This window comes from Sceloporus occidentalis, unplaced genomic scaffold (assembly GCF_023333645.1).
Source record: "Sceloporus occidentalis isolate IW3139 unplaced genomic scaffold, rSceOcc1.0.p SCAF_39, whole genome shotgun sequence".
Taxonomy (NCBI): domain Eukaryota; kingdom Metazoa; phylum Chordata; class Lepidosauria; order Squamata; family Phrynosomatidae; genus Sceloporus; species Sceloporus occidentalis.
The window spans coordinates 6,541,397-6,560,534 of NW_028317019.1; the positions used below are offsets into that span (position 1 = coordinate 6,541,397).

Here is a 19,138-nt window from a genome sequence, read left to right on the forward strand (position 1 = left end):
CATTTCACATCTAGCTATGGGGACATAACCAGGGCCTTTTCCAATTTCCCATCCCCTGATCCCCAGCTAATCTAACAAGGTATGGAGTAACTGTTGTGTAGGGGAGCTGCTGTGAGTCTATGCTAGGTCCAAAGGGCTTTGGTGCAGAGGGAGGAAGGGATGCCCACCTCTCAATTGTCCCAAAGGAGGCATATGTCACATGCATATGTCACCAACAGGATGCCGATCTTAGTGACTTTGAGTGCTGCAGGGTTTCTTTCCAAACCAAGCCTAACCCTGGTCTCTTTTCTCAGAACTTCATCTTGGCCCCCCTGTACACTGCTTTGCGGTATCTTTTGCTGGAAGTGACCAAAGCGCAGGCCCACCAGGAACCCCCTGCCTACCTAATGGCTGACACAGAGGCCAAGCGGAGGGAGTTGAGCTCCAAGAAGAAGAGGCTGCCGAGGTGCAACAACTCTTTGGTAAATTGCCATCCTGACTATTAGTTTCATCTGGGTCACTGCTGGGCCGGCTCATGAAAGCAAGCGGAGAACAACTGTCCCAGTTTGGCAGAGGGAGTCCTGCTTAATCCTCTGTCACCTCATTTTTTCAGGGGCTTTGAAAATGACCCATTTCTCTCTCCTGCTCCCACTTTCCCTCTTCTCCTTAGTTCACTTCAGTTACTGAAAAATGTATTCCAAGTTCAAAAAACATGTGCAGCGCATCAACTCAAAAGAGGGAGAGGGGAGGAGAGAAAGGGGCAGGGTCTTGCCAGGAGTTGGAAGCAAATGCAAACTGCTGTGCCCTTCCTCGCTTGTGCAATCTTCATCATTAACAACTTTGGCCATCTTGACCCCCTTCTGGTGTTGCTTGTCCACATGTGTCTTGCTTTCCCCATCTGTGAAATGCTGAGGGATATGGAAGACTTTCTCTGAACCTAAATTGGGGATGGGCCCAGTGGCCCTCAAGCCCAGAGTACTCCCCAGAACTGTTTTTGAAATTAGGAGAGAGATGGCTAAATTCACTATAATTCCTTGGTGACTAAATGTACTTTATATGTTGGGGTAATCAGTATCCCAATGAATCAGTAATATCTCAGAAATGGTCTACATTATATTGTTTATTATATTGTATATTATATTGAAAGGATTCGAGACAAACTGGATCTCAAAGCCTGTAGCTTTTTGCTTTCTTGGAGAATTTAAAGTGTATTTCCTGGACTGATTTCTGAACGTGTTGAAATAATATTTGCGATGCACCATGTGCTTTCCTCCCCTTTTGCTTACTTACTCTCTGGATAAGGCTATTTTCTATTGCAGGTGACCTTTGCGGATGTAGCAGTATATTTCACCGAGGAGGAATGGAAACTGTTGACAAAGAAGCAGAAACTTACATACAGTTCTGTGATGATGGAGAATTATGAGAATGTGGCCTTTGTGGGTAAGGAACCTGAATCCATTGACCTTCCTGTGAAGACCGAGGGCCCTTTCATCATTCACTATCAGAGTGCTTTGTTCCACTTTAGAATTATCGAATCAAAGCAACTTCCTGACAGTAAGGGCTGTTTGATAGTGGAACACATTCTTTCCTCGGAGTGTAGTGAAGTCTCCCTCCTTGGAGGTCTTTAAACAGAGACTGGATCACCATCTTTCGGGGATGCTTTGATTGAGAGTTTCTGCATGGCAGGGGGTTGGACTGAATGGCCCTTGTGGTCTCTTCCAACTCTACAATTCTATGATTCTATGATCAGTTATGAGTAATATCTATGAAGGGAAGACAGGGGGACACAAAACCTGCTTTTTCTCTAATGTTTCTTTTCCATCCTGAGCTTGCTTAGCTCCATGGTTGATTCCAGAGGCCCTTTGTTACCCAAAATGCTGGAGTTTTGGAAGGACACCCACAGATGCGATGCTTTTAGGGGAGTTTGGTACTTAGCTGAAAAGAGAGCTATAGAATGGTTAGGGGCAAGAGTGACCTCGGGATTCAGCCCAACTGTGCCAGGCCCGGAAGCACACAGAATTCCAAAGGCATTTAAAATAGGTTTTCTGGTTTATTTACGGGAAAAGCAAAATACACACACACATACACACACACACACACACCTAAGCTTTCACATACATGTACAAGAACTAGATAACAATTGGGAGTGGTCAAGAGATGTAAGACTTTGATAATGGTAATACTTTACCTAGGCGGATCTTGATTCCAATTGCTGAGGGTTTGAAATTGGAAGAGAAGTCAGGAGCTCCTGTGACAAATGGGGTTGGCGACTGCATTGAGGTGCTTAGCCATGTAAACCCACAGACTGTCTGTCTGTAATTGGACTGACGTCAAAGAACAGCCAGTCAGGGCAGATATTTATACTGTAATTGTTGCTTGGAGGCAGAAACTGAGTGTTCAAAACGGTTTAAATCACTTTAGAATGTTTCCTGGGGGGAAGAATTGTCTGAAACCAAATTGAATGCAATGGGTGCTTGGTGCTAATATCTCAGACAAAAAGGGTTAGCACACTGGCTCTCAGGTCTTTCTTGGCTCTGAATTCTAATCGCGTTGAAAAGTCAATATATAGCACAATCTGAGGGTGACGCTCCCAGATGCAGCTCAACAATAACATAGCAGAGTATGGAAACAAGTATCCAGATATAGATATTGGCAATGCACTGACCACTTTCCACACTTAAAAATAAGTCACAGACACAGTTGATTTCATCGAAATCATTGGAGGTTCTCTATCATGAGTTGCAAAATAATACAAATATTTGCATGATCTCCTCTCTGACTTCCATAAACTTCACCATCTCTTGTACACACAACTCCAATCCAATCTACACCAATCCACATATGAGCCATATAGCGTATTGGTTGTGAGTCATCTCCTGGTGCCAAACAGCATGAAGGGACCTCTGCAGTTACGTTGCATCATGCCTTGGGCTCTGACTCAGGACTCTATGGCCATCTCACAGCATATGATGCCACCTGCTTCCACTGGTTCCCTCAAGGCAGTCCCCATTCTTTGCTAGCTCCTATAAGTAAAGATACGATCGTTCTATAGATTTAGGGGCATTATCAGCAGGGTCATGCTTGGGTTACTCAAAGAAACTTTCTTAATTTAATCTCTAATAAGGAGGGCTAAATCATGTGGTAACATCCCTCCTCTCTTAAGTCTGATTTTCAGTCTCATCTGTCATTGTCCTTCTTTACAGAAAAACATTTGAGTCATGAGAGAGTCCACACAGGAAAGAAATCACATAAATGCCAGCATTGTAGGAAACATTTTGCTTACAAGTCAGTCCTTTTAATGCATCAGAGAGTCCACACAGGAGAGAAGCCACAAAAATGCCTGCATTGTGGGAAATGTTTTTCGTTGAAATCAAATCTAGTGATACATCAGAGAGTCCACACAGGAGAGAAGCCATTCAAATGCCAGCATTGTGGGAAAAGTTTTTCTTGGAAGTCAGACCTAGTGACACATCAGAGAGTCCACACAGGAGTGAAGCCATACAAATGCCAGCATTGTGGGAAATGTTTTTCTCGGAAGTCAAACCTAGTGACACATCAGAGAGTCCACACAGGAGAGAAGCCATACAAATGCCAGCATTGTGGGAAATGTTTTTCTTCGAAGTCAGACCTAGTAAAACACCACAGAATCCACACAGGAGAGAAGCCATACAAATGCCAGCATTGTGGGAAAAGTTTTTCTTGGAAGTCAGACCTAGTGACACATCAGAGAGTCCACACAGGAGTGAAGCCATACAAATGCCAGCATTGTGGGAAATGTTTTTCTCGGAAGTCAAACCTAGTGACACATCAGAGAGTCCACACAGGAGAGAAGCCATACAAATGCCAGCATTGTGGGAAATGTTTTTCTTCGAAGTCAGACCTAGTAAAACACCACAGAATCCACACAGGAGAGAAGCCATACAAATGTCAGCATTGTGGGAAATGTTTTTCTCAGAAGTCAGACCTAGTGAGACATCAGAGAGTCCACACAGGAGAGAAGCCACACAAGTCCCAGTAATGAACCAATATTATTTTTTTCAATAAGGAATACAAAAAATATATTTGCAATCCAGTGATGCTAAGAACAGGCCCTTGTGATTTTCCCACTGATGTTTGTCTCTCCATATGTCTGTTTATGTTTTAAGGTTGTATTCTGTGAAGTTTAGGTTTTCATTACTAATAGAATAGATAATTTCTTTGGGTTGTAAATTTGGCTGGGGATTGTGGGTCGTGGTATAGGTTAGGTAGCTGGGGGGCTGGGATTTTTTGCAGCTGGCTTTTGTTAGTTTTGGGAGTGATAGCTTATGCAGTGTGTGGGATGTTGGCTGAAAAAAGTTGGAGGCCGGTATTAACAGAAAGGGGACTAGATTCTGGGAATGGCAAAGGGGGCCTTGTTACCTGTGGGGCATAGACTGTGGGAATTGAAGGTGGGGGCTAGGATTGGGTGGAGTTTTATGTTTTGGGGTTTTAATGTATTGTTTGGGTTGGAGTGGGCAGTTCTGGCTTAAAAACTGAATTTCTATGTGTTCTCAATAAAGTTCTTTGCTATTTCAACACAATGGACTTTTTGATGCACAGAAGTTCTGAATTTGCCCAAAACTGACCCTTTCTTCTCTCCTCAGTCTTCAGCTGTATTCCCAGCCATAACAACAGCAGAGACAAACACATACACACACACACACCAATAGGGACAGCTATATTTCCAAATTAGATCCTTCCTTTCCTACCTTTCCCTCCTGAGTCTAGGAGACTCCTTTGAGGAGATCGCAATGAAACCCAAGGTTTCATTGCGATCTCCTCAAAGGAAGAAAGGAGGGAAGGAAGGGGAGACCGCTTAACCCCCGGCACATACCTTCCTTTTCTGCAAAGTCTGCCAGCGGAATCAGCAGCAGCATCTAGGCCCTGGCAATCCCTGCACATGCTGAGGAGGGGCCTTTGGGGGCATCTGTCTATGCACAGCCTCAGCCCCTGAAGCCATGGCTGCCCTTACAGTCTTTGCTGAGGGAGGAAGGGAAGTGGGGAGAGCCCTTATTCATTCAGAGGAATGGCTGAAAGGTCTTCTGGGGGGGCCTTGGGAGGTTATAAGAAGGAAAGAAGCCCCTCATCTTAGCCAAAAGAAAGGCAGGGGTACTGCCAGGCCTTCTCTCCCTTTTTCCTTCCCTGCCCCCTCCTCGGGGGATACCTTGGGGCCCAGGTACTTGGGGGGTTATTATGAGAAAAGAGGGCAGGGGGGACCATTGGAGAGAGGCATGGCCATGGAGGGGAGGGGGATACAAAGGTAAAAAGGACTTTGAGGAGCCCCCTCCCTCCTGGAAAGTGGGCCAAATGAGAGACCCTCCCTTCTGATGCCTCATTTGGGGAAGAGTTTTGTGCCAAATAGAAAGCATCACTCAGAATAGGGTTCAATAGCATTGGAAACAACACTTTTGGGGGGAGGGGTCTCTGGGGGGGAGAGAAGAGCCAAAATCTAGGCCAAAGCCAAGAGGAGGGAGACAGAGGGGCCTCAAAGCTCTGGCAATCCCCTGGCAAATTGGGAACTAGGCTTAGAGGCCCACAGGATCCGATTGGGCAGCCTCCCTCACATACTTACCTTTTCCTTCACAACAACCCTGCACAGGAGGACCAAGAGAGAGACCCACAGCCCCAGAAACATCCCCCTCACGTTTTGGGAGCATAGTGAAAGGCATTAGAGCCCCTTGAAGGGATGTTATTATTATTATTATTATTTTGTTATATTCCACCTTTTCTCAAAGGAATCAAAGTGGATTACAGTAATAAAATAACATACAATTTCAGAACTACAATTAAAATTCAAAAAACCCCAACCCTTCTCCCAATTATAAGAACATTAATCAACCCTTAAAAAGCTAATAAACAGTAAGAAAATGTAAAACATCCAAAACACAATACAGTAAAAAAGTTTTTTCGAGCAAGAAATGGGTCATTTTCTGAAGGCGAGAGGGGAGGGCAGGAACGATACATCGGCGGGATACAGACGGGCAAAAAGGGGTGTATTCATGACGTCATGAAGGTAGAGCCTTCAGACGGCCCTTACCTGAATGCCGCCATGAACACGCCCCCCGCACGCCCCAAGCGGGAAGAGGCGGCATTAAAAAGGTGCTGCTTTTCTCCGCTTCTTTTCCATTTGATGCGCAGCTGCGCAGCTCTGTCTGTAAGCTGCTGCACCAGTACGCCAGAATTGCTACGCCGCTAATTTAAGTTGCCCATTTAAAAGCTCCGTGTCTGCTGCGTCGCATAATGAGTCGGGGTCCTGGAACATGCGCCGTTTGCAGTCAGGCTTTAATTGCAGCGTCAGCTGCCATGCAGGTGTGGAAGCTGCAGCACAGCTGCAGCGCATTTTAAGACTCGTAACCCTAACCCTAACCCTAACCCTAACCCTAGAGCAACATGTACGCATGCGCTGCTTGGAAAGTTTGGACTTTAAAGTGAGCCCCTACACACATTCCTGTGCCATTTTCACCTAACAATAAAAACCCCTAAAACTTTAAATATTTACATATGTACAAGGGAGGTGATGGGGGATGGCAGGGGGACAGCTGTGGCAGCGGCGACAGCTGTGGCTGTGCATTGCAGATTCAGCAGGAGCGCGGGGACCAAAGGAGAGGAGGCATCCATGATGCTGGTGACACTGGCAAAGTGCAAGCGGGCAAGGATGCCAACACCAGCTGATCACCAGCTGGCAGGAGACCACCATTGTTCTTGGGCAGAGCGGGGGAAAAAGTTTTAAAGGGGCTTGGGCACTTTAAATGTGCCCATAGGCTTTCTGCCGCAGCTGCTTAGCGCTGCAGCTGCGCAGCTGCGCATCCGCCAGCCGGCAAAGGAAAAAAAAAGCTCCGTTTTTGGCCGCCCGTGAGGAAGCTGCCTCTCTCTTTGCAGCGTCCTCCGAGGCGGCGGTTTGGAAACTGCGGGTCAGAAACGGACCCAGGTGAGGCGTCTTCACTGCCCCCCATGTGGAAGCCCCATCTCCTGAGCCACGCCCCCAGGGTGGGTGGTCTGGAGGCTCCGTATTCAGCAGAATACACCTCCAAGATGTCTTCCCCTGCCCGTTTGTATCCCGCCATCAATAATAATTTCCATAACAGTAACAATGGCAAGGATAAGTGTCATGGGGAGTCAGAAACAACTCAATAGATCTAATCCAGTCTGGAGAGGCCTGCCTGAAGGGATCTTTCCTAAAGGCTTCCAAGGTGGAACTATGAGGGACCTCATCCGGAGGTCATTCCAGAGCCTGGGAGCGGCTGATGAGAAGGACCTCTGGGTCACTGCTGAAAGTCTGGTCTTCTTGAGTTGCAGCAGGTTCTTCCCAGAGGACCTGAGTCTGTGGGTGGATTGTATGGGAGGAGGCACTCTCTCAAGTAGTCAGGACCCAAGCCAAGTAGGGCTTTAAAGGTTAAAACCAACACCTTGTATCTTGCCCGCAAACTAATGGGCAGCCAGTGGAGGGATTTAAGAACCAGTGTAATGTGGGCAGTTCTAGAAGTGCCCGTAACCAACCTGGCTGCCATATTCTGTTCCAACTGAAGTCTCTGAACTTGGCACAAGGGTAGCCCCATGCAGAGTGCGTTACAGAAGTCAAGCTGAGGTGACCAGCGCATGTACTACTGTTTCAAGGTCTCCCTGCTCCAGGAAGCAGCGCAATTGGCCTATCAGCCAAAGCTGATAACAACTGCTCCTGACCTTTGCATCCATCTGAGCCGTCAGATGAAGTGATGAATCCAGGAGACTCCCAAACTGCGGACAGAGTCTTTCAGGGGAAGTGTGACCCATCCAGAACTGGTTGACATAACTCCATTCCCAGATTAGGGGTCCTTCTTACAGTTATAGTTGTAGTTATAGTAGTAACTGGTTATAGAAAGCACATAATGGAAAATTATAGAAGGACAGTTGGAGTGGCTTTTAGATGAAGGAGGGTGTTTGGAGAGGGGATGAGGTTGCAGCTGGACTGTTTATCAAGGAGGAGTGAAGCTGGCTTGGGAACACCGTTCTTCAAGGTGAAGCTGTCTGGGAGAAGGAAAGGGAAGTATAGGCAACCTTGGTATCTATGCAACCTCTGCTTGTGTTGCTTTAGCTTGGGAATTGGGGGCTGGCTTAGGGAGGGGTTGAGCAAGTTCCTTTGGACTTCAGACTTTGCAAAAAGGTGTTAATGGATGTTTCTGCCTGGATTCATCAATAAAGCTTCTTTTGTTTCAAATGAGTTTGATTTTTTTGAGCACAGGATTGACTCTAGATCTCACAGTTTGCAACTTCAGGCTGATGCCGCTTGCCTGAGAGATTGAGACTGTCCCATTGTGACCTCAGTCTGCTGCTCCTTACCTGAAGGATTGATACTAGCCCATTGTAACTTCAGTTTGATGCTGCTTGCCTGATAGATTGAGATGGGACTATTGTGACTTAAGGCTGGTGCTCCTTTCCTGCAGGAATGAGATGGGACTATTGTCACTCCAGACCTGGAGGATTGATGCTGGTCCTTTACGACCTCAGGCTGACGCTCATTGCCTGAGAGATTGAGCCTGGCACTGTGTGACTTCAGGACTATCTCCTTTCCTGATGGATGGAGATAGGACTATTGTGACTTCAGGCTGATGCTTCTTTCCTGAAAGGCTGGGAATGGCTCATTGTGACCTCAGGCTGATTCTTGTTGCCTTAGAGATTAAGACGGGCCCATTGTGACTTCAGGCTGGTCCTCCTTACCTGAACGAATGAGACTGGCCCATTGTGATTGTAGTGATCCCTGGGATTCTAGGATCTGCTAGGTCTCCCTTCACACTCCCTGCTGGGTTGAATGGGACCTCTTGAGATCCTGTAGTCTGTGCTGCCACCACCCAGTGAATCTCAATGAACTACGTTTTCCCTAAGCATACACTGGGACTTGCTAGGGAGAGAGATCTAGTTTAAGCAATCAGTAATCAGCAACCGAGCTAAAAGGCATGTGTCCGGGAGCAGAGATTGACAACAGGTACTTTTAAAGAAAGATATTTATTTTAAAGAAATAGAATAGGATAGGAAGATATCATTCATGCAAAGCCTCCTTGCCTTGCAGGTACAGAAAGCATATTTACAAAGTATTCATTTCAGGCAAGCTATTTGGATGAAACATAATAAAAGCCTAGACACGCTATCTAACACATTTTCCTAACTACTCACGCAGTGATGGGATTTGTAGTCTGTGTTGAGTTTTCAGATACAAGGAGCTGGCCCTCATGGCCTAGCTCCACTGGCATCGCTGTTGCCTGCTTCCGTGCAAGCACACCGCTGGTTTCCCCAAACAAACACAAAGATGGAGAACAAAGGAAAGCATGGTTTCCCCCCAAGAGGAGAGAGGGAGAGACAAAGAACCACATGGCTGCAAAGGGCCTTTTAAAGATTTCCCCTAGAAAGTTCTTGAATCTCGCGGTCCTACTCTCTGATTGGTCAGTTAGACCTTGCATCAGCTATGATGTCACAGCTCATTAGCATGTGATGTCAGCTCTCATTAGCATGTACCTCCCCCTAGAATAGATTAACCCTTGTGGTTCAGTAGAAGTCCCCCAAATGACTGGAGAGCCCAGTCATTACACACCTATAAAACATCTTTACATAATTCTCCTTGTAGTTTTGACAAGCAGTAAATTTTTAGTTACTCTCCAGGAGTTTTCCCAATCCTCCAATAGTATGGGACTCCCTATATCTTGTGCCCATCTTATCATTGTATGCTTGATAGTCTCATTCTCCAGATGTAGGGAAAGGGGGAAATTTTGAGGGGGATCTCTTCTCCTGGAGTTAGCACCCATTGCTCCGTCTCCCGGTCTCCTCTGCTGGGAGGAAGGGAGAGTGTGGAATTCTGGGAGAGGCTGGCAGTTGGCTTGGAGCCTGAATAGGGTTCTAGAAGGCTGGTGGGTTTGACCTTTGGCTGGTTAGGAAAAAGGGCTCCTTCTGGATTTCCTTGGCAGGAAGGTAAGGTAGGGGCCTCAATGGGGGACCCCCAAATTTGGTTCCTATGTGAGAATGATGACTGAGGGCAAACAGCTCCCATTTTGGAGTCAATGATGGGGGCAGGAGGGTCTTCTTTAGGGAGCTAGCCTTGGGGGCTGGAAGCAAAGAAGGCCTCCTTCTCCTCCTCTTTACTCCCCAAAAAGGTAGTAAGGCTCCTAGGGCTACCAGGCCTCCTTTCCCCCCTTGGGAGTCTCCATGGGACCATGAGATTTCAGAGGGGGGATTAAAGGGAGGGTGTGTGCGTGTGTGTGTGCGTACGTGTGAATATAAATTTGCTTCTGTTCAGGAAAAAGAAGACTAGCTCTGGTGTTGAATCTCTTTGCAAAGTGAAGGCTGGAACCTGAAGGAAGAGGGCTCTGACTCTGGAGATTATCGCACTGCGTTCTGAGAACGTTCCATATCATCACGTGATGAGACCGTTCCTGGAACGGATATTACCGCATTAGCAATCAAAACGTGATGAGAACGTGATCAGAACGGCAGTTTACCGCACTGCGATTCCTTTTTCTTGAAACCGTTCTCAGAACGGTTTGCTATAGCGCATGCGTATTAGATCTTGGGGGCGGTGTACCAATGACGTCGCCACTCGGTGGTTGTTTTTAACCGGAAGTCGTCCGGTGACTTCCTTGTGGGGTGTAAAGATGGCGTCGGAGAAAGCATGGTTTGATCTTGTGAGCATGGTAGAGAAAGAAGAAGAGCGAAGAAGGAGAAGAATGAGTCGCATTGCTCAATCACTGGTCCTCATTTCGCGCCGGAGGGCTGCTCTGAGTAAGATTGCAGTCATGGCTGCCAGCGGCAATCTTGATATATCCAGTTGTCTGGCATGGATGGCGACCTGGCCTCGCATCCCACGTTGGTGGCAGCAACCCCGGGAGCGGACCAACTGGTGGAGTGACGAAGTCCTCCAGAGATGGGATAACGACATGTGGGTTTCTAACTTCCGCATGTCTAAAGAAACCCTTTTTGATCTGGCCAGCATCTTGAGACCAGAGCTGGAGCGTGGGGAGTCTAGATTCCGGAGTCCCATCCCGGTGGAGAAGAGAGTGGCCCTGACTATTTGGTGGCTCTCAAGCCCTCTGATGTATAGGAAGGTGGCTTCCCGTTTCGAGGTTGGAGCATCCACAGCTGCAGAAATCGCCATCGAGGTGTGCCTTGCCATGGAGAAGCTGCTGCTGAGGAAAACTATCCAGCTTGGAAACTACCACACGGTGTGTATCAATATTACTTTTAAACCTAAGACTTCTGGGTGCAAATGCATTAATGCATATCTAAAGATAGATAGGTTTTGCTTATGTAATACCATTAAGATATGTTTACATCCTGCCTTTTCCTTGTTTGGGAAAAAAAGAAAGGCTTTCAATTACCTTTGCAATTATGGGGGTGGGTTAATGATCCTGGGCTTGGGGCATGGATTTAAAAGGTGCATCTCTGCTGCTGGCTTCTCTCTTATCCAGCTGTGCTGGGGGGTGGTCCTGGGCTTGAAGCATGCACTTCGGAGGTGCATCTCTGCTGCTGGCCTCTCTCTTATCCAGCTGTGCTGGGGGGTGGTCCTGGGCTTGGAGCATGCACTTCGGAGGTGCATCTCTGCTGCTGCCCTCTCTCTTATCCAGCTGTGCTGGGGGGTGGTCCTGGGCTTGGAGCATGCACTTCGGAGGTGCATCTCTGCTGCTGGCTTCTCTCTTATCCAGCTGTGCTGGGGGGTGGTCCTGGGCTTGGAGCATGCACTTCGGAGGTGCATCTCTGCTGCTGGCTTCTCTCTTATCCAGCTGTGCTGTTGTGGTTTGCAATTCTGAAAAAATGTATCTTGATATATTTGTAAGAGTTGATATGTGAACAAGTAACATCTGGATTCCCCTTCAGTGTGTTCTAGGTATATATATAAACCATAATAATTTCTATTGTCCTTTTTATGCTTTTGTCTCTTTGATCCCAGTTTCATATACCAAATAATAATAATGCATCATCAGATATGAAATATGTTAACCCACTTTTTTGATATCCCAAATTTATTATACCTTTGCCTTTTTTCAGATTATGGATGGATTTCAGAGACTCGGATTCCCACACTGCATAGGAGCTATTGATGGCACTCATATTTCTGTTTGCCCACCGCTGGGACGCAGAGAGGAATACATCAACCGCAAGCAGGGATTTTCAATTGTTCTGCAAGCAACTACAGATCACAGTGGGAGGTTTATTGACATTGAAGTAGGGAATTGTGGGAGATCACATGACAGCCACATATTTACCAATTCCGCTATCTGTCAAGTGATGGATGAAGGCTGTTTTGTGCCCGGAAATCCCACCCTTCATGTCCACGATGTAGCCATTCCTCCACTGATTATAGGGGATGGTGCCTACCCAATCAGGAAATGGCTCATGACACCATATCGTGGAGAATTAACACCTGACAAACTTGCTTATAACACCGCCCATTGCAAGGCAAGATGCGTGGTGGAGAGGTCTTTTTCGCGATTGAAATCTAGGTGGGGGTGTCTGTCTGGTAGACTAACTGTGAAAGAGGAAAATTTCATCTCTGTTGTCACAGCATGTGCCATACTGCACAATATTTGCGAGACGAGGGGAGAAGTGCTTGATCCCGATGTAGAGCCACCTGCGAAAATTGTCCTCCCCGCTTTAGCGAATAACATCAGAGGACACTCTACAAATCACAAAAAAGAGGGTCAAACTGTTAGATCTGCAGTAACTAACATTATTTTGGGTCGTTAACACCAGAAACTGACATTATTTGATGTTTCATAACATCACCTCAGTTATGGCAACAGCATTGATCTGATCAAAACGTTTCTTCTTGGTTTACCTTTGTATCAATCTACAAATGTTGATATACATGTGTTTGACAACATGTCATGTACAACATGTGAATAACTTTACCAGACGGCAATGTTGAATCACGGTTGTTTAGATTCTTTTTTCTTTTAACTTTTTTTTCCCCAATCAGGTTCTGCTAGTGGTGTTTATATTATTGTGGGGTATAAATACCCGATTGTTATAGATTAGCTTCATGGTTTACCCAAATTTTGGAAATCTATTTTGAAGTGTTATACAATTGCTATATTGATGTTTCAAATATCCTTTTTTGGCAATATAGGAAAACAATGGTGTAAAAATGGCTTGTTTATATTACATTTATAGTAATACATCATGTTTCCTACCTTGAAAACCAAAAGGAAGGCTGTTCTAGAAACCATTGCTGAATAATGTTGCTATTGTTGTGGAAATGTTTAGGTATATTAAGGACGGTAGACCAATTTCTGAGAACACAGCTGTATTTTATCAACAATATAACTTAACATTTTAAAACACGATTAAATATCCTTTTTCTTTTGGAAAAAAACCGTCTGGTGGCTTGTTTTCCATTATGTCAACAAAGCACGCATTTATATACACTGTATATACATTAGGTGAGAACATATCCATATATACATGGTGACATACAAAACCTTTCCTTAACATGAAAATGAAATTTTACTGTGGTTCAAGGAGAAATGGTTTAAGTCCCTCTTTATCGGTCACAAAGGGCACGTAACAGGGTAAACATAGAATGCTGAAACATATCTGAGGTTTCAAAACAGAACCTTTTCCCTATATGTTTCCCTTATGGGGAAAATATTTTTTTTTTCTTGATTATCCTCCCAGTACGAGAACTGCATGGTTTATCTTGGTTTTGAACAGGTGCAACTGCGCCTTGCAAGGAAGATGTTCCTGCATTGCTCACACATTGCACGGTTCCAATGCAGCCTTCATTTTCTGGGGGATCAGTGACTGCAACAACATTCTGAACATCCCTGTTGATGTTCTCTACTGTGTTGTCACCATCTCTAATTTCACTACTAGGAGTGACAGGACAACCATCAGGAGCATAAGCAGGAGGAAGTTCATCAAAGAGTTCAGGGGAATTGTTCCCTTGACATTTCCCACCAAAATCTGATGTGGATGGTTGCTCCTGGAAATCTGTAAAGACAGCTGGGCCTGGTGTTGAAGGAGGAATATCACACGGAGATGCCCTGAATGATGTGTGCATTGTTCCTTGGGCAACAGTATCATGTTGCCCCGTTGGAAGTGCACATTCATGATCTACTTTCCTCCGGTACAGTTCAGTCATGGTCTCCATGTACTGCAACATTCTCTGTCTGTCCTGTGCACTTCTCCTTACATCTTCCTCCATAATATGTACAAGTTCCATTTCTGTCCTCCTACAGTCTTTCATGCTGTCGTGTACAATTTCCATGAACCGTTCCTGTGTTCTCCGGGTAAGTTGGGCCTCTCGACTTGCACTCTGCATTATAGTGCGCGCAATATGTTCTCCTCTTCTGGCGCGACGATTCCTGTTCCTGTTTGAACGCAGTCTTGTTCCAGGAGACAGCAATACATTGGGTGGTTCGTCCTCTGGATCGTTAGGTACTGAAATTTAAAAATTAGTGAAAATAGATTAAGCCCACAGGAAGGAAATTTATTTCTAATGGTAGCATCATGTAAAGGGTTGTAGACAAAGAATTTTCTTAGAAAAGCAGATGCTACCTACCATTGCTTGTACCGCTTGTATCATCTGCACGTCTTTCCAAGTCACCCAATTGTTCTCCAGTCGCACCTTCAAAGTGGAGCATTAAACACCAACGTTATTTCTTTTGAACACATATACAGGTTCACAATATTTATGAAGAAAACAGAGATCCAGAAATTGACAGAAATTTATATATGACTACCTGCTATTTGCGTAGGTCCACTTTCCAAAATTGTGACAGGTATCGTAATGACTGTGTCATCGAGACAAGTGTCATCAGAATCTGAAAAATGCAAGGGGAAAAAAAGAGTAAAGCCTTTGTCTTTTTAACAAAATAATGTTGTCATGCACATAGCAGAAATCTTCAGGCATTACAGATGGGCAACTTGCCTTCATCACTGTCTTGTCTGGTAGTTGTTTCTTGGGTGCTTCCTTCGCCTGTGTTAGCCATGGAGGTGGATGCGGTTTCTTGATTCACATTTGTGGTTTCACCCTCCCTTTCAAAATCAAGACTTCGGGATAACCTGTTAGGGGTGATGCTAACATCCCCATGAAAGATTTCCTCTAGTTCCCTATAAAAGGGACATGTAATAGGGTTGCTTCCACTTCTCTGATTGTGTTTCACAACCTTTCTGTACTCAAATCTCAATTTTTTTGATTTAGATCTGCATTCCTCGGCAGATCTGACATGGTTCCTCTTTGCCATTTCATCAGATACAACTTTAAATTTATCCAAATTTCTGTAATTCTTTTTTAATTTGGACTGCAATTTTTGTTCTTTCCATATTTCCAATAAGGCCAAAACTTCATTGGCACTCCACACCCTCCCCCTTGCTTGTGCGGAGGCACTGCTTTCGGTCACTGCATGGCTATCCATGGCTTTCCTAATTACAGAAAGTATAAAATAATACTGTCTGCAATTTAATTATAGAGGCTGTGAAATAAACTTCTGCGTTAGCACTTAGCTGCTGATGCTGGCTCTCTGCACTCCCAAACTCCCGGCACTGCAGTAAAAGCACTAGAGGGCGCAAGTCTAGTTTTGGCGCCAAGAATCCCTGCACAGTGATGACGTTGCAAATCCCTCTTCCCGCTGGACTTTTCGGAGTGGCCGAAGTTATTGGGAAGCAGTGATGGCGCGTAGGAAGGGATCCAAATGGGTCAATAAGGAGATTGATCTGCTCCTGAGAAGTGTTAGGGGGAGCGGAAAATTAAAGACGCTCATGAGGTCCCGTTCTGTACCCATTCTTCCTGTGCATAGAGAGGTAGCAGAGCAATTAAAAATGCATGGCTACAACCGCACCGCCGAAGAGGTGTACAGGAAGTTCAAAATGACGCGTGAAAAATTTTTGGCCAGTCTAAATAGTTTTGGGCCATCACCCCCCAAAGAAAAACAACCACCCTTTTTCCCCCTAATGAAAGAGCTGTGGCTTATGGCGGGGAACCATGGCTCCCAGGAAAAAAATCCCTCGGGTAAGTTTGTAGCTTTACAAGTAAGGGCTCATTGTTGCATAGTATGCCATGGAATTCCTCCAGTGTTGTAGCCATAAGGAACAGTTGCTAAAGACAGTCACTATATCAATATCATATTAGGCTACTTCCCTTATCAGTTTCCAAAAGAAAAAAACACTACAATGGACTACCAGCCCTGAGGTCGCCATACTTTTCCAACATAGGAAGGGATAGATGGGTGTACATATGGAGGATAAAATTATTAGACAACAGCATTGCCACTCTGTTTTCTTACTTTTTTCTAACTGCAAAAAGATGGAGAAATTATGATGTCCTACATTTTTAGTTGTATTATCAACCTGCAGTTTTCCTAGAGTATTCTTACTATGATCAATGCACAATTTCTGATCTAGTTATCTCTTTGATTTTTTTATATTGATCAACATGCAGATACTATAGATGAACCTTGCTGTAGTGGAATCCAGTCGGGACCATCGGCAAGAGACATCTTGCCAGAACCCCAAACTCTTGTACCCAGCTACATAACTGAACTTCAACAGTCAGGTGAATTTAAATAAATATGCATTGTCTTTTTCAAAAGAGAGTGGTGGTCATATAAGGATTAAGGTTTATATTAATAACATACATCTATATACCGGAGAACTGAATATCACGAAAACTTTACTTTCAAGACAGTAAATAAAAAGAAATATATGAACATATTGTGTTAAACAGAGAATACATTGCAATAAACTGTCTTATTAAAAGCTTTTTGTATATATCTTTTGTCTGTACAGTGCAATCTTCCTTGAAAACGCAGGAAAACATCAATCGGAAAATTGTGGGAGTACTACAGAAAATGAATGGCAGATTAAAGAAAATCGAAAATATAATTGAATTGCATCTGCAGAAAACATCCAACACTTAATTGTATTCACACATGTTTTTATTACTGCATTGTTATTGAATACAAGTTTAGAGTTTGGACACAGTACTGTACTCTTAACGTAAGATGGCTGTTATTTTGTTTTCAAATAACATGCATCGATCGATGTTAACGAAGTTATGATTGTCCTTTTTTTAAAAGGGTATTTCTGTTTTTTTTATAAAACCTTTTTTTGACTGGCATCCAAAGTTGCATATGGTACATATATGATGTTCCAAGGGAACCAGACTTTATTTTTAACAAGTGTGAATCCCCAATTTCTGGGTAATCATTTGTTTGTTATTACAGATTTAGAAGATTGTTTTGTTGTATTGCGTCGCAGTGTAATAAACGCAGTTTGTAATTAATAACTCACATCTGTTGCCATGCTTAACAGTAGTGTCCTTTACTTCTATATAAAAATAGCTGTTCAGACTGGCAGATTGATAATTTCTTGAATACCATGCCACCAAGTACAGGAAATACACACTGCCAAGAGCATCAAAGGTACATAGTTTCATAAAGATAGAGGTAACATAACAACCTTAATCCAGATATCAAATTCGCTTAGCTGTGAAAAGCTAGCATTCCAAACAGTCAAGGTAGATGCAGGTATGACGTATTACCAGTAGGCCCCTGTAAAGTTAGCCCACATCATACTGCTTCTGTTTGACAGCCTTTACATGTACTTTGTGACCAAGAAGTGTCTTCATTCAAACAATCCAAAATGCATGGTAGAGTGGCCATACATGTTGTTTTATACATGCAAGTAGAAATGTTCTACAAAATAAAAATCATCCCAATTAAAAGCAATGGAAATACATTGCTGTGTAAACTTTCAGCACTTTGCAAATAAAGCTTAACAGTAATAATAGTAATAATATTCAGGCAGAGAGTATTGATATACATGTTTGCTTCATGATCCATCAGCAATGGTAAGTTTTGAGTGGCAAATTGTGCAGTACTATAAACAAATTCTAATATTAGTTAAATTCTGAATATGAAATAATTTCTCAAATGCATAACAGATTACAGATGAAAAAGAACATAATTCCTGAAATCCAGAAATGATCCCTTTTGTAAAATGCTGGAGGGAGAATAGTTCTTTGAAAATAAGTTTACCAGCCAGCAATGAAAACCATGGTCAACATTACACATAAACCCACTTCCTCAGATGTAATTTTGGCTTAGTTAACACTCTTCTTTGGGCTGCTCATGCTGTTCAAAGAACCAGATCCATTTGCATATTAGCCAGCATGCTGCCAATCCCCGGCACACCCTCCATGGATGTCTATAGTGTGTGAAACTCTGCCTTGCATGCATTTCTACATGGCCCCCACCCTTTCTCCCAAAATGGAAGAGACCTTCAGGGGACACTGGGGAGGGAAGGGGTTTTTTTCTATTTCTTTTCTTTTACCAGAATGTGAGGCGGGGAAGTTCCCCGCCTCTTTTTGTGCAGGCCGAAATATACTGTCATCCTTGTAGGTCACACAGTATGAGAACAGGGTCATATTGGCCAGCGGTCTTCTGGCAGCCCATTAAAGCATCTCATGAGATGCTTTAATGCTGCTCCAGAATTCTGCCCGCTGCAGGCGACTCCTTTCTTTTCTGTGTCACCCACAAGGATAACAGCATACAGCGGCATGTCGAGCTCCCATGACAGGAGCCACGACTGAGCAATTTGGCATCAAGAGCAACCCAGACCCCACACATTTCCACTGTCTTTCGTGTCATGGCGAGTATCGCCGTTCCTTGCTCTATGACATCTCTTTCTATATGGTCGATCCTATACCGTTTGTCCTGCTGCCCACAACCCGCTCCTTTTGCTGTTATGAGCTCGTTTTGTCCAAAATTTAAAGCTAATTTGCATATATTTCCCAGCATTCCAGCACCCCTCATCCATTATGGCCTCCATGGCTTCAATACCCAAAACCCGGCCATCCAATAGTCTCCTTGCCTCCGTACATGTGACCCCAAACAACCAATCCCCAGTCTAAATTTGCCCCTAAATGCCTCCCTTTCCTCTGTCAATCATCTGCAAGGGGAGGAGAAGCCCCAAAGCCGAGCTGGAAAAAGCCCAATCTGTCATAAGCACGCAGGGAGGCCAGCCCCAAATCCTCAGAGCCCGACAGACAGAGGTTTTAAAAAGACAAAAAACTGAGAAACCTCCAGGTTCCCCCCCCCCCTCAGAATATTTCCCCCCTTTTCCTAGTGCTGCCCTCGGTGTCGCTGCATCCGCGGACCCCAGATGTCCTTTAAACCCCAGC

General features: G+C 44.5%; 1 protein-coding gene and 1 long non-coding RNA gene across 2 annotated transcripts in view; one reads left to right on the forward strand and one right to left on the reverse strand.

Moving 5' to 3' along the window:
• The window catches only part of LOC149290483 (uncharacterized), a 426,035-nt gene that overhangs the window by 252,645 nt on the left and 154,252 nt on the right, over window positions 1–19,138 (forward strand). The window lies entirely within an intron of this gene.
• LOC149290491 (uncharacterized) lies at window positions 14,047–15,266 on the reverse strand. Its single transcript, XR_016277228.1, has 3 exons — window positions 14,700–15,266; window positions 14,519–14,584; window positions 14,047–14,397 (listed from the first exon to the last, which is right to left on the reverse strand). It is a non-coding gene; the product is annotated as an uncharacterized LOC149290491 (long non-coding RNA).